Source organism: Salvelinus namaycush, chromosome 7 (genome assembly GCF_016432855.1).
Source record: "Salvelinus namaycush isolate Seneca chromosome 7, SaNama_1.0, whole genome shotgun sequence".
Classification (NCBI taxonomy): Eukaryota; Metazoa; Chordata; class Actinopteri; order Salmoniformes; family Salmonidae; genus Salvelinus; species Salvelinus namaycush.
In genome coordinates, this window is record NC_052313.1 from 11,842,191 (window position 1) to 11,857,856 (window position 15,666).

Consider the following 15,666-nt stretch of genomic DNA (forward strand, 5'->3'; position numbering starts at 1 on the left):
CTGTCAGAGCAGCTCACAGATTACTGTACCTGTACATAGCCCATCTAAAATTTAGCCCAAACAACTACCTCTTCCCCTACTGTATTGATTTATTTATTTTGCTCCTTTGCACCCCATTATTTCTATTTCTACTTTACATATTCTTCCACTGCAAATCTACCATTCCAGTGTTTTACTTGCTATATTGTATTTACTTCGCCACCATGGCCTTTTTTTTGCCTTTACCACCCTTATCTCACCTAATTTGCTCACATTGTATATAGACTTATTTTTCTACTGTATTATTGACTGTATGTTTGTTTTACTCCATGTGTAACTCTGTGTTGTTGTATGTGTCGAACTGCTTTGCTTTATCTTGGCCAGGTCGCAATTGTAAATGAGAACTTGTTCTCAACTTGCCTACCTGGTTAAATAAAGGTGAAATAAAAAAAAAATTACCTCGTATCCCTGCACATCCTCTCATATAGCCAAGTTATTGTTACTCATTGTGTATTTATTATTACATGTTATTACTTTTCTATTATTTCTCTCTGCATCGTTGGGAAGTAAGCATTTCACTGTTAGTCTACAACTGTTGTTTACGAAGCATGTGAAGAATAAAATTAGATTTGATGTGTGTGTGGAGAGAGATCGTGAGCGGTATGTGTAGTAGGGAGAGGCAGATTGGGATCTGGGGCAGTATCACAGCTGGACCCCAGCTGAGCCCTGCGAGAACCACAGAAACATGTAGAGATAGAAAAAAAATGAGATGATAGATGGAGGGCTGAAGATACAAAAGGAGAGGAAATATGAACAGAGCTAAATATATTTACAAAGAGAAAGACAAAGACAAAAGGAAGGAGAGAGCAAGAAAGAAAGAGAAAGAGAGAGAGGCTAGTAGGGGATAGATGGAGAGTGGAGCCAGTCAGTCAGGTGTGTCTCCGTGGAAAGAACACTAGTGACACTCGCTCCACTTAGAGAGATGTGCACCTGTTCCCCTACCACAACCCACACATCACCTCACACCTCAGACTAATTGTGTACGTCTGTGTGTTTGTCCATGCATGTGTGCGTCCGAGAGAGAGAGGGAGAGAGAGCATAAAGCAAATTGATGTAATAGAGAGGATGAGACCATATGTGCTTGTGTGTATACATATGCATATTGATATTTGCATATGGATATCTGCATGTTGATATCTGCATATGGATATCTGCATATGAAAATCTGCATATTGATATCTACATGTTGATATCTACATATGGATATTTGCATATGGATATCTGCATATTGATATGTGCATGTTAATATCTACATATTGATATGTGCATGTTATCTGTATACTGATATCTGCATATTGATATGTGCATGTTAATATCTACATATTGATATCTGCATGTTATCTGTATACTGATATCTGCATGTTGATATCTGTATACTGATATCTGCATATTGATATCTGCATGTTATCTGTATACTGATATCTGCATGTTGATATCTGCATATTGATATCTGCATATTGATAGCTGCATATTGATATCTGCATATTGATATCTGCATACTGCTATCTACATATTGATATCTGCATGTTATCTGTATACTGATATCTGCATATTGATATCTGCATTTTATCTGTATACTGATATCTGCATGTTGATATCTGCATATTGATATCTACATATTGCTATCTGCATGTTATCTGTATACTGATATCTGCATGTGTCACGTTCGTTGTATGAGTGAGACCAAGGCGCAGCGTGAGTAGAGTTCCACATATTTTTAATAAACTGAAAACTCTCCAAAACAATAAAGTACAAACAAAACGTGAAGCTATACAAAATAGTCCAGACAGGCAACTAAACATAGTCAAGATCCCACAAACACAAAAGGGAAATGGCTACCTAAATATGATCCCCAATCAGAGACAACGATAAACAGCTGTCTCTGATTGGGAACCATATCAGGCCAACATAGACATACAAAAACCCTAGATGAACCCACCCTAGTCACTATCACGCCCCAACCAACACAGAGAAAAAACAGCTTACTATGGTCAGGGCGTGACAGTATGTTGATATCTGCATATTGATATCTGCATGTTATCTGTATACTGATATCTGCATGTTGATATCTGCATATTGATATCTCCATGTTATCTGTATACTGATATCTGCATATTGATATCTCCATGTTATCTGTATACTGATATCTGCATGTTGATATCTGCATATTGATATCTGCATGTTATCTGTATACTGATATCTGCATGTTGATATCTGCATATTGATATCTCCATGTTATCTGTATACTGATATCTGCATATTGATATCTCCATGTTATCTGTATACTGATATCTGCATATTGATATCTCCATGTTATCTGTATACTGATATCTGCATATTGATATCTCCATGTTATCTGTATACTGATATCTGCATATTGATATCTCCATGTTATCTGTATACTGATATCTGCATATTGATATCTCCATGTTATCTGTATACTGATATCTGCATATTGATATATCCATGTTATCTGCATATTGATATCTCCATGTTATCTGTATACTGATATCTGCATATTGATATCTCCATGTTATCTGTATACTGATATCTGCATATTGATATCTCCATGTTATCTGTATACTGATATCTGCATATTGATATCTGCATGGTGAACAGAATGGCGCCGGAGGGGATGGCTGCCGTTTTACGGGTTCCTAACCAATTGTGCTATTTTCTGTGTTTTTTCGCATTGTAACTTCTGTTGTACATAATGTTGCTACTACCTAATCTTATGACCGAAAAGAGGTTCTGGATATCAGAACATCGATTACTCACCTCAAACTGGACAAAGATGTTTTATTTAATGAGTCTTACACAAAGGATATACTGTTTCTCCCGGACCAGGCCCAAATCGCGACATTCACGTGAAGAAAAGACGGAGATACAGGGGGGGGGCAGATCTAGGTGCCTTGTGAGAATTCGTAGGCGAGTGGGTAACCCGCCTCTACCATCCGTTCTATTGGGCAACGTGCAATCACTGGAGAATAAACTGGATGAGCCCCGTTCGAGACTATCCTACCACTGGGACATTAAAAACTGTAATATCTTATGTTTCACTGATAATATACAGTTGACTGGGTTTTCCATGCATCAGCAGGACAGAACAGCTACGTCCTAAGATGAAGGGTGGTGGTGTGTGTCTATTTGTCAATAACAGCTGGTGTGCGATATCCTCTACTTAATACCGATCCCGGATCCGAGTTTGAAAATAGACAACATACGGTGATCGCCACAAATAGTCATATTAAACATTCCTGAAAATAAAAGTGTCTCACATGCTTCAAAAGCCTAGAATCTTGCTAATCCAACTGCGTTGTCAGATTTAAAAAATGATTTACTGCGAAAGATTAGGATGCGATTATCTGAGCTCAGCGCTCCATAAAAAAATACTTTTCAACCAGCACTAGCGTAACATTATCACAGATTGCATTGAAAGAAATTGTTTACCTGTGAAAATCTTTCTCTGTTTGCAATCCCAAGGCTCATTGTTACACACTGAATGGTCTTTGTTCGGTTAAATCCATTTTTTATAGCCTAACACGAAACATTTTGTGAACGCTTATGTCGTTGAATTTCATGTCATTAAATTTTCGGCGAAACATCGGATGTAAATACACTTACTAAACCTGACGTTATCTAGTCATGTTTGGTTTCCTTGCAATCAACTGTTTGTTTGTAACACAACGAAAAAGATGGGTCATTTTGCGGGACGTATTGATCCGAAAAAACCGATTGGAAGACAACGAGTAACGAGCTCATTGCCCACCAATCATATGACCACTGTCTCTTTGATTGACTGTATTTTAACCCAATGACCACTCATCGTCTTGAAATCTAGCTGGGTAGATAGCCAATGAACAGAGGTAAATGGCACTATCAAATGGTTCTTTGTTTGGAGACGAACTCACACGGTAAACGTTTGCGCAATTGCAGTCTTTACAATTCGCATTTCAACCAGGAAGGACTGAAAGCGATTACGTACAGCGGTATTTCGGCAACGTGCATCTTCAGCTGTATTTTTATCCAACATCATGGCGAATAAGTCTGGGAAAGCTAAATCCAAGACTAGATATAGCAATGTAGAGACAATTTTAGAGGAAATTGATTGTGAAAGCGATACAGAAATGTTATCTGAGGAAGATTCTTTTAGTGAACATTCGTTTGATTCTGAAACTGAGGCCTATTTCTTGAATGGAGAGGATATCGTTTTGGACTGGTAAGTTCTTGTCATGCTAATGCCGTTGTTTGAAATTAATAATATAAAATGTTATTTGTGATTGTTTTTACGTTTTAGTTGCAATATATGAACATTTTATGAAATGTGTAACGTACACGTAGGCTATTCATTGTGAGTGAGGATACGTTTGTATGTATGTGAACGACCCATAGCCTATGTTTGTGTGTGTGTGTGTGTGTGTGTGTGTGTGTGTGTGTATATATATATATATAAAAATGTATTGGTGTAGAATGTAACAGCCCACCCATACAGCCAGCATGTGTACTCTATTTTGGCTATATATTATGGTTCAGGGAGCATGGCCCAAAATGGATATGATTTGAAACCACACTGTTTGTTGCCTGTACTCTCTCTATATATAAATAAAAATGCATATGTTTATTATACCTGTTGATACAGGGCTCATATGTGAAACTATTCTAACTGAAAATTTTAATTCACAGTGCCACTGATTCCGACTGGGAGCCCCCAGCACCGCCCCCAGCGCCAACTTGTTCATCCAGCCGGACCCCTGCTGTCTCTGGGCCATCTACCGGTGTGAAGGCACCGACAAAGAAGCGGAAGAGGGGAAGTGTGCCACCTGCTAGCGAAGGGACAGAAGGGCGTTGGCACACTGTCCTAGAAGATGATGTGGAGCCACCCCAGCCAACTTTCCGACCGAAAAGGAAGCCAGGACCTCAGGTGAACTCGAGCACAACATACAGCCCCCTTGAGCTTTTTCAGTTGTTTTTCACCCAATCTGTTGTAGGTTCACTCATGTCTAACACGAATAAGTTTGGGAAGAAGAGGCAGGCAGACAAAAAGGTAGCATGGAGCCCGTATCCATGTCAGACTTTTACTGCTACCTTTCACTGGTCATCTACATGGGGCTGGTGAAGCTGAAAAGCCTGACGGACTACTGGAAACGTCATCACTCTACCAACTGCCTTTCCCCATGACTGTTATGTCCTGCAAAAGGTTTCTGGTTGTTTCACAGGCGCTTCACATCAGTGACCCAAAGGTTGATGAAGAGAATGAGAAGAAGAGAGGCACAGCAACGTTTGATAGACTGTGCAAAATCAAACCTCTCTACTCCAGCATTGTTGAGGCCTGCAAGACGTACTTTCAGCCAGCCCAGAACCTGTCAATCGATGAGAGGATGGTAGCCTCAAAGGCCAGAATTGGCCTCAAACAATACATGCGAAACAAACCAACCAAGTGGGGTTACAAGCTGTTTGTGTTGGCTGATTCTGTGTGTGCATACACATGCAATTTCTTTGTCTATGAGGGGAAGAACACTTGTGCGACTGGTAAGGGACTTAGCTATGACTCTGTAATGGCGTTATTGGATTTTCAACTGCTAGGGAAGGGCTACAAACTGTTTGTGGATAACTTCTACACAAGCCCTACCCTGTTCACAGACCTTAGGAAGCGGGAAGTGTGGGCTTGTGGCACCATTCGCACCAACAGGGTGGGCTTTCCGAAGACGAAGGTGAACGACATGCCTAAGCGGGCTGAGCGGGGGACCATGCGATGGATCCGTGAAGATGGCCTGCTTTTTGTAAAGTGGATGGATACCCGAGAGGTGGTGATGTGTACAACTATTCACAAGTCCTTCAATGGGGATCATGTTGTCCGGCGTCTCAAGGATGGTGCTGGGAATTGGACCACCAAAAATGTCCCCATTCCAACTGCAGTAAAGGACTACAACAAGAGCATGGGAGGTGTGGACCTATCAGATGCGCTGATAGGCTATTACAATGTTCTGCATAAGACAATGAACTGGTACAAGACCTTCTATCATTTCGTCGACATTGCTGTGGTGAATGCATTCATCCTACACAAGGAAATGGCTAAGAGCTGTGGAAAGCCCTTCCTCACACAGAAAGCCTTCAGAGAGCAGCTCATCAAGGAGCTTGCTGGCTACAGCACCACTGCACCAAGCCCTGTCCCTTCTGCTCCTGCCACAAGTGTTCATCTGCCCAGATATATTTGTGCAGACATGGATGTGCCTAAGGGCCAAAAGGGCACAGCATGGAGGCGTTGCTGTGTTGTTTGCAAGAGGAAGTCCCCCATCACATGCACCACATGCTCGGTGACCCTCTGCTTTACATCAGAAAGAGACTGCTATAGCATCTGGCATCGACAGCAGAATATTGTGTAGAGCTTTGGCAAAGTGGGTGGGGTTATATCCTTCCTGTTTGGCCCTGTCCGGGGGTCTCATCGGATGGGGCCACAGTGTCTCATGACCCCCTCCTGTCTCTGCCTCCAGTATTTATGCTGCAGTAGTTTGTGTCAGGGGGCTAGGGTCAGTTTGTTATATCTGGAGTACTGTTCCTGTCTTATCCGGTGTCCTGTGTGAATTTAAGTATGCTCTCTCTTTCTCTCCTTCTTTCTCTGAGGACCTGAGCCCCAGGACCATATGTCAGGACCCCCTGGCATGATGACTCCTTGCTGTCCCCAGTCCACCCGACCTTGCTGCTGTTCCAGTTTTAACTGTTCTGCCTGCGGCTATGGAACCCTACCTAAACTGTTCATTTTTACTCTTGAGGTGCTGTCCTGTTGCACCCTCTACAACCACTGTGATATCCACCCGGCACAGCCAGAAGAGGACTGGCCACCCCTCATAGCCTGGTTCCTCTCTAGGTTTCTTCCTAGGTTTTGCCTTTCTAGGGAGTTTTTCCTAGCCACGTGCTTCTACACCTGCATTGCTTGCTGTTTGGGGTTTTAGGCCGGGTTTCTGTACAGCACATTGAGATATTAGCTGATGTAGGAAGGGCTATGTAAATACATTTGATTTGATAGAGGACTGAGGGTCTTCCAAATATTGAAAGTGTGTAAATAGTCACCCATGTTATTTTGTAAATGTATATTTATTTTTTCATATTTTTTTCCTATAAATATTTCCCCCTTTAAATTTGTTTTTCATATTTTTTTCTCAATTTTTTTTGGGGGGGGGGGTGTTAGAATACCATTTTGGTATTTTGTATATAGTTATTTGTTTCAAAATGTATACCTTCACCAATTTGGCCACTTGGGTACATTTGGGCTTCATGATAAATGTCATGTAGCACACTCATTTTGGAAGTTATCATTCTGAAACTTTGCACAAGTACTGTTGCCTTATGAATATGGGGACAATTTCAGTGGAAAACATATCTAAATGTTTGTTTTATCTTGTTCATTTTAAATATGATGATACAACAATTAAAATGAAAAAACGTATGTTTTTTTTCATTGTATTATCAAGACCAGATCTATTGTGTTATATTCTCCTACATTCACATTTACACAAACTTCAGAGTGTTTTCTTTCAAATGGTACCAAGAATATGCATATCCTTGCTCCTGGGCCTGAGCTAGAGACAGTTAGATTTGGGTATGTCTTCAGGTGGAAATTGAAAGAGGGGGGGGGGGTATTTCCAAGAGGTTTAAGGAATTCTCGAGGTATCGCTCGCCTGAGGTAGAGTACCTCATGATAAGCTGTAGACCACACTATCTCCCAAGAGTTTTCATCTATTTTTTTGTAGCCGTCTATTTACCACCACAAACCGATGCTGACACCAAGACCACACTCAACAAGCTGTATAAGGCCATATGCAAACAAGAAAATACTCATCCAGAAGCGGCGCTCCTAGTGGCCAGGGACTTTAATGCAGGCAAATTTAAATCCGTTTCTACCAGCATGTCACGTGCAACGAGAGGGAAAAAAATTCTAGACCACCTTTACTCCACACACAGAGACGCATACAAAGCGCATACAATCTCTTGCCCTCTTTTTGACAAATCTGACCATAATTATATCATCCTGATTCCTGCTTACAAGCAAAAAGTAAAGCAGGAAGTACCAGTACCAGGAAATGGTCAGATGACGCGGATGCTGCGCTACAGGACTGTTTTGATAGCACAGACTGGAATATGTTCCGGGATTCATCCAATGGTATTGAGGAGTATATCACCTCAGTCAAAGGATTCATCAATAAATGCATCGACGACGTCGTCCCCATAGTGACCATACGTGCATATTCCAACCACACATCTGCCACGCTGATCCTCAATATGGGGGCCACTCAGGGGTGCATGCTTAGTTCCCTCCTGTACTCTCTGATCACCCACGTCTGCGTGGCCAAGCATGACTCCAACAGTAGTATGCCTGATCACCGACAACGGGAGGAGGAGGTCAGAGACCTGGCCGTGTGGTGCCAGGACAGCAACCTCTCCCTCAACGTGAGCAAGACAAAGGAGCTGATCGTGGACTACAGGAAAAGGAGGGCTGAACATGGCCCCTATTCACATCAACAGGGCTGTAGTGGAGTGGGTCAAGAGTCTAAAGTTCCTTGGTGTCCACATCACCAACAAACTATCACGGTCCAAACACACCAAGATAGTCATGAAGAGGGCACGACAATGCCTTTTCCCCCTCGGGAGACTGAAAAGATTTGGCATGGGTCCACAGATCCTCAAAAAGTTCCTACAGCTGCACCATTAAGAGCATCCTCGAGAATTCCTTAATATTAGACATCGCATACCAGCTGTTATTGACAAATAGACACACACCACCACCCTTCATCTTACCGGACGTAGCTGTTCTGTCCTGCTGATGCATGGAAAACCCAGTCAACTGTATATTATCAGTGAAACATAAGATATTACAGTTTTTAACGTATCACCGCCTGGTATGGCAACTACTCGGCACCCGACTGTAAGGCGCTACGGAGGGTAGTGCGTACAGCCCAGTACACCACTGGGGCCAAGCTTCCTACCATCCAGGACCTTTATAGTAGGTGGTGTCAGAGGAAGGCCCAAAAAATTGTCAAAGGCTCCAGTCACCCTAGTCATAGACTTTTCTCTCTGCTACTGCATGGAAAGCAGTACTAGAGCACCAAGTCTAGGTCCAAAAGGCTCCTTAACAGCTCCTACCCCAAAGCCATAAGACTGCTGAGCAAATAACCAAATGGACACCCAGACTATTTGCATTGACCCCCCCCCCTAACTTGCACCCCCGCACATTGACTCGGTACTGGAATCCCCTGTATATAGCCTCGTTATTGTTCTTTTATTGTGTCACTTTTTTTAAACTTTCGTTTATATGGTAAATATTTTCTTAACTCAATTTTCTTTAAACTGGATTGTAAGCGTTTCACAGTAAGGTCTACTACACCTGATGTATTCAGCACGTGTGACAAATCAAATTTGATATTGATATCTGCATGTTGATCTCTGAATATTGATATCTGCATGTTGATATCTGAATATTGATATCTGCATGTTGATTTCTGAATATTGATATCTGCATGTTGATATCTGAATATTGATATCTGCATGTTGATTTCTGAATATTGATATCTGCATGTTGATTTCTGAATATTGATATCTGCATGTTGATATCTGAATATTGATATCTGCATGTTGATATCTGAATATTGATATCTGAATATTGATATCTGCATGTTGATATCTGAATGTTGATATCTGCATGTTGATATCTGAATATTGATATCTGCATGTTGATATCTGAATATTGATATCTGCATGTTGATATCTGAATATTCATCTGCATTCTGCAACATGTGCTGCCATCATGTGTGGAAAATATGGTGCTTATGCTAGAAATTGTGTGTGTGTGTGTGTGTGTGTGTGTGTGTGTGTGTGTGTGTGTGTGTGTGTGTGTGTGTGTGTGTGTGTGCTTCTCTCTCCATTTCTACTGACTGAGTGTTTCTATTGACTGAGTGTTTCTATTGACTGAGTGTTTCTACTGATTGAGTGTTTCTACTGACTGAGTGTTTGTTCAGACTCCTGGGTGTTCTGGTGTTCTCCTGTAGTTCTAACTTTACTGTGTGAAGTGTCCCACGTTCTACGCTGTATAGACTGAGGCTAAAGCTATGTAGACTGGGCCAGCTATGTAGACACTCACACACACCCCTTCCCCTCCGCCTCTCTCTCTCTCCTTCCCATTCCACCTCTCTCTTTCCCTTTCCTCTTCTGTTTCCCTCCCTCCGCTCTCGCTTCTCTTCTTTCTTCTTCGCATTCTCTCTATCTCACTCTCTCTATCATCCAACAAAACCTCAGAGCCTTGACAAACTGTGTGTGCGTGTGTGTGTGTGTGTGTGTGTGTGTGTGTGTGTGTGTGTGTGTGTGTGTGTGTGTGTGTGTGTGTGTGTGTGTGTGTGTGTGTGTGTGTGTGTGTGTGTGTGTCCAACCCTGGGCAAATAAATAGAGCTGAAGGACAGTTATGGCACCTCTAATGGTGATAAAAGGAATGCAGGTGTGGGATAACTTTTATTCCTTTGCATTTCACTGTGTCCCTCTCTCCACCCACTAGCGCTCACTGTTTCCCACCATTGTCACTGAGCAGTCACACATGCAGTCACACACACACACACACACACACACACACACACACACACACACACACACACACACACCCATACTGTGTGTTCTTCATACATACACCCACAGACACATTCTCACAAAAACAGTCACACAGTTAACGTAAGTTGTGTCTGCATATAAAGTATGTGCAGATTTCTGGCATGATGGTGTGAGATGAGGATTACGGTCCCAGAGATTTCCTCTTTGATGATTGTAACAGTTGTGAATAGAAACAGAGCAGTGGACTGGGAACCATTGCATGCCTATATACGGCTTTGAATATAGTAAATGTTCTTTTAAGTTCTCTCACACAGATATATTTACAGGAGCAGATGGGGGATGTATAACCTCACTACTCAGCTTCACATATACGCTCAGTGTACATAGTCACTGCACACTCTACATAGTTTGGCACTAGACAGACCAAAATGGCGGAACTTCAATAAAAAAGCGGAACTTTAAAAAAATAAAAACAAATCAGTATGCTGGAGCTGCTCCATGTTCGTAACCATGGCATGGTAACCATGGCATGGTAACCATAGCGCTGTTGCCGTGGCGCTGTGCTGTGATCATGGTGCTGTTGTGCAGCAGTAGTGTAGCCGTGACTAGACTAGGGTTATCTACAGTGGCAGTCAGTGCTATCCTGCTGGGAGCCCTCTAGCGATGTACATCATTACATGCTCTATCACTGTGGAATGCCTATACACCCTCTTCCCCCATTAACCCATGAAATGCATTCCCCCCTCCTCCATCTCACCCCCCCCTCCATCTCCCTTTAGTGTGTGTAGTTTACTGTATTTATACTTTGAATATCGCTTTTCAACATTAAAAGTTCATATCACTAGAGGACGTCTTTAAAAATCCAATGCAGACATTTTTCTCTCAATATCAAATCATTTCTGGGTAACAATTAAGTACCTCACTGTGATTGTTTTCAATGAAAATAGTAAAAAATAAACAAAAATAGCTTCTTAGCAGAGGGCAATTTCTCAAGCAATAATTTTACTAGGACTGTCTGGGAGTGGTCTGAGTGAGGAGGGGAAAATGGAAAATTAGCTGTTAATTGCAGAAAGGTTTAGAACTATCTTATTGGTCTATTAACTAACTTGTTGCATGGTGATGTCATCAGGCAGGCCAAAACTCCATCCCATCAAAACAGGCTGAAATTTCAGGTTGTCTTTTCAAACAGCTCTTACACTAAAAGGGCATTATCATACTTTTCACAATTTCACAGTATTATTCAAACCAGTATTATTCCAAAACACAGGAAAATCACATTTGACTGCACTGGGCCTTTAAATTAGCTAACCAGCCATACAATACTGTTTCATGCTGCTGTATATCCACCTCTAGTAGAGATTAGAGGACCCAGAGAATTACAGCAGAATAGAACCTTGTGATTATCATCTGTAGGCCCAGGTCACAGCCAGGAAGCTGCCTGCCACTGCACACTCAACGACAGGAGGGACAGAGGAGGGAGATAGAGGGGGAGCGAGAGGAGTGATAGATTAACAAAAATCCAACAATTTATCCCAAAATGTGTGAGAGAAAGGTAAGGGCAAATCAGCCTTCCCACTGGGCACAAACTGGTTGAATCAACGTTTCAATGTAAATTGTCAACGTATAGTGACGTGGAATCTACATGGAAATTACATTGGATTTGAAAAAAGTAATCAACTGTTGTTTTGAGGGGGAGATTTCAACCACAGGATTATATCATCAATGTAAACAAATTTCAACATAGACAACCCCTATATGAAATAGGTTCAATTTGTACCGTCAGATCTTCAACGTTATATCCACTATCAGAAAAAAACTATAGACTGGGCAGCACCTCCTACTGGAGAGTTGATCCATCTACAGCTCTTCTCCCATCCAGGGTTTAACCAAGCCCAGCCCTGTATACCAACGTGTTATCATGAGAATGATTATTGAGAGATCTCTTAATAATGAAATATATTCACTGTTGCTATCGAAGTCATTCCAAATGGTAGGTTTAATGGAGTAAATGAAATATCCTCAATGATACTACGGCCTATATAGCATTTTCAAAGTCATTATCATGACTATCCTGTGAGGATCCGAATGGGACAGATTAGCTTGGCAATAGATGACAGTAACCAGACCTCTCTCACCCACAGAAGAGGGGAGGAGGGAGCTGGTGGGGGTTATAAATTAAAGGAGAGGAGATCCAGAGAGATCTCCCTTTCCAAAATCCACATAGGAATGTGCTTTGTCTACACAGACAGTCTTCCCACCGAAACTATAACACGTCCTAAAGCGAATACTGGAACAATATTTCCAACATAAGAACGTGGGAATGGTCAGAGATGATCTATAGAAAATTTATGTCATATTGGTTTTATTTTGTGATGTCATTAAAAAGGTTATAAAGGAAATACTGTAACTTGGAAAGTTAATGTTGTATATGAAATATGAAAAATGATGCAAGTATGTTTGTTAAGATAGGGATGTGATTTTAGGAGCCATAAGAGAATTTGTCTTCTATGAACTGTGCACAGTAAGTAGCCACACCCCGAGTGAGGTCAGAGAGCGTGTCAGCCTGACGGAACCGCCCTTTTCGAGAGAGTGCATAAAGTATTGGTAAAGAAATTAACATTAGACCAGAAAAAGATGAAGCGGTAGCTAAACATGTGTGGTGTGGTAGATTGAGTGTTTGTGTATATGTGTGTGGTGTGGTAGATTGAGTGTTTGTGTATATGTGTGTGGAGTGCATGTGCACAGTGCCTTCAGAAAGTTTTCACACCCCTTGACTTTTTCCACATTTTGTTGTGTTACAGCCTGAATTTAAAATTGATTTCATTTTGTTACGAATTTAAAATTGATTAATTAATTAAATATGAACAGCTGTCTTGAGTCAATAAGCATTCAACCCCTTTGTTATGGCAAGCCTAAATAAGTTTAGGAGTAAAAATGTGCTTAACAAGTCACATAAGTTGCATATGGACTAACTCTGTGTGCAATAATAGTGTTTAACATGATTCAACCACAAAGACCAGGGAGGTTTTCCAAATGGTTTGCAAAGAACGGCACCTATTGATAGATGGATAAAAAAAGAAGCAGACATTGAATATCCCTTTAAACATGGTGAAGTTATTAATAACACTTTAGATGGTGTATCACTACACCCAGCACTACAAAGATGCAGGTGCCCTTCCTAACTCAGTTGCAGGAGAGGAAGGAAACCACTCAAGGATTTCACCATTAGGCCAACTGTCATTTTAAAACAGTTACAGAGTTCATTGGCTGTGATAGGAGACAACTGAGGATGGATCAACAACAGTGTACTGTAGTTACTCCACAACTAAACATAAATGACAGCGTGAAAAGGAAGCCTGTACAGAATAAAAAATATCCCAAAACATGCATCTGTTGTGTCTTTAGTATCATTAAGTGTGAAGACTGTTATTTTATCAAATCAATTCTCTGTAATTATTATTATGTGATTAAACTAATCATGTACATTTGATAAGGGAATTATATGCTTAAAGGTAATGATTAAAGTATTCCACCCTGAAACGTAACTATTAGTGATTATTAGTTTATGTAGCATGTATAATGAATGATTAAAGTACTAAACATAAGTCCAATAACGTTCGGTAGAGACATGTGAGGGAGAGAAATGTGTGTGTGTGTGTGTCTAAGAAAATACCAAGAACAATTCAACTGTGTTTGACCCGACCTGGCTAGAACTCTGAGAAACTTATGATAGGACAGGGAGTCCTTACAAGTCCTTTCAAGGTTCCTCTAATCTCGGGGGAACTGTCGGCTTGGTAGTGATAAACAGTGGTGAGAACTATGGGGAGAACTATGGGGAAAAGATACAACTCATCTACTGTTCGTGTGTATGTATGTGCGTAGGATATCTACTGTTTTTTTATTAAACCCTGGGTCTTACAAACCTCGGCAATTAGTCAAAGCTTTAATAATTGTTAGTTATTATCATTGGGATTGAAAATTCTCATGACAACATTTAATTAACTAGGAAGTCGGGGCACAGCGGAAAATCTTCAGATTACAAAGTTATAATTTTCCGAATATACCTCTTCATATATTTTAATATCTCATAAATTAGTCTTCCATTAATGAATTATTCTTTAACTTACATCAGTCTCATTTCAAACGTCGTGAAATTCTTGGTTATCAGCACGAACCCAGCCTATACTTTGAATCATCCATACACCAATTGGCTTAATCATTTATTTACTAGCTAACTAAATAATCCCAGAAATGCATAACAAACAAACAGTAGATATTGGTTACTAACAATGATATGGAATATCCCCTAGTGGCTAAACCGATATGATGGCTTGGTATACAAAGAAAAGGGGTGTAGACCGATAAAGGAGTGGGAAAGACAAAATGCATCACTACACAAAGTTGATAATTATATTAATTGAAATGCTAATCTTTTGCACATGAACGCTCACTCATTCGGGAATAATTGCAATCAATATATTTCCGCCCATATGTCGTTATGATCTTTTCTGTTGGAATCGCCGGTCCGTAGACAGTTCATCAGAGAGTCTCTGGTTACTTCTGGTGGTAGCTCTATCGGCGGCTCCTGATAGTGTCTGTTGTAATGGATACGGCAGGTGTCCATTGTCCTCAGAATAGATGTTTCGGGCGGTTGTCAGGATTCGCATCCCAGGTTTACATAATTTCTAGCAGACTAGTAATTAGTATCTAAGATTTGCTCTTATTCTGTAGGGATTGATAGTCTCAAGAGTTTAACAATTTCTAGCCTTGTAGCCAATATTCCACGTGATATGGTTTTCTAGTCTTGGTACTCAACTATTCGCAATCACAGCTCCCGCTGTGGGTTTGCTTAGTCTGAAGAGGATTTCCTCAGGAGGGTGTTTTATTCATAACAATAGAAAAGGGCGGTTCCATGACGCCAGATCATGTCTGTGCTCACGGGGGCGTGGCCGCTGACTAGTTAAACTTTACAGGGAAAACAATTCTCTCAAAATTAAAGGTTAACATCACATTACATCATTTCACAAATATTTTCAT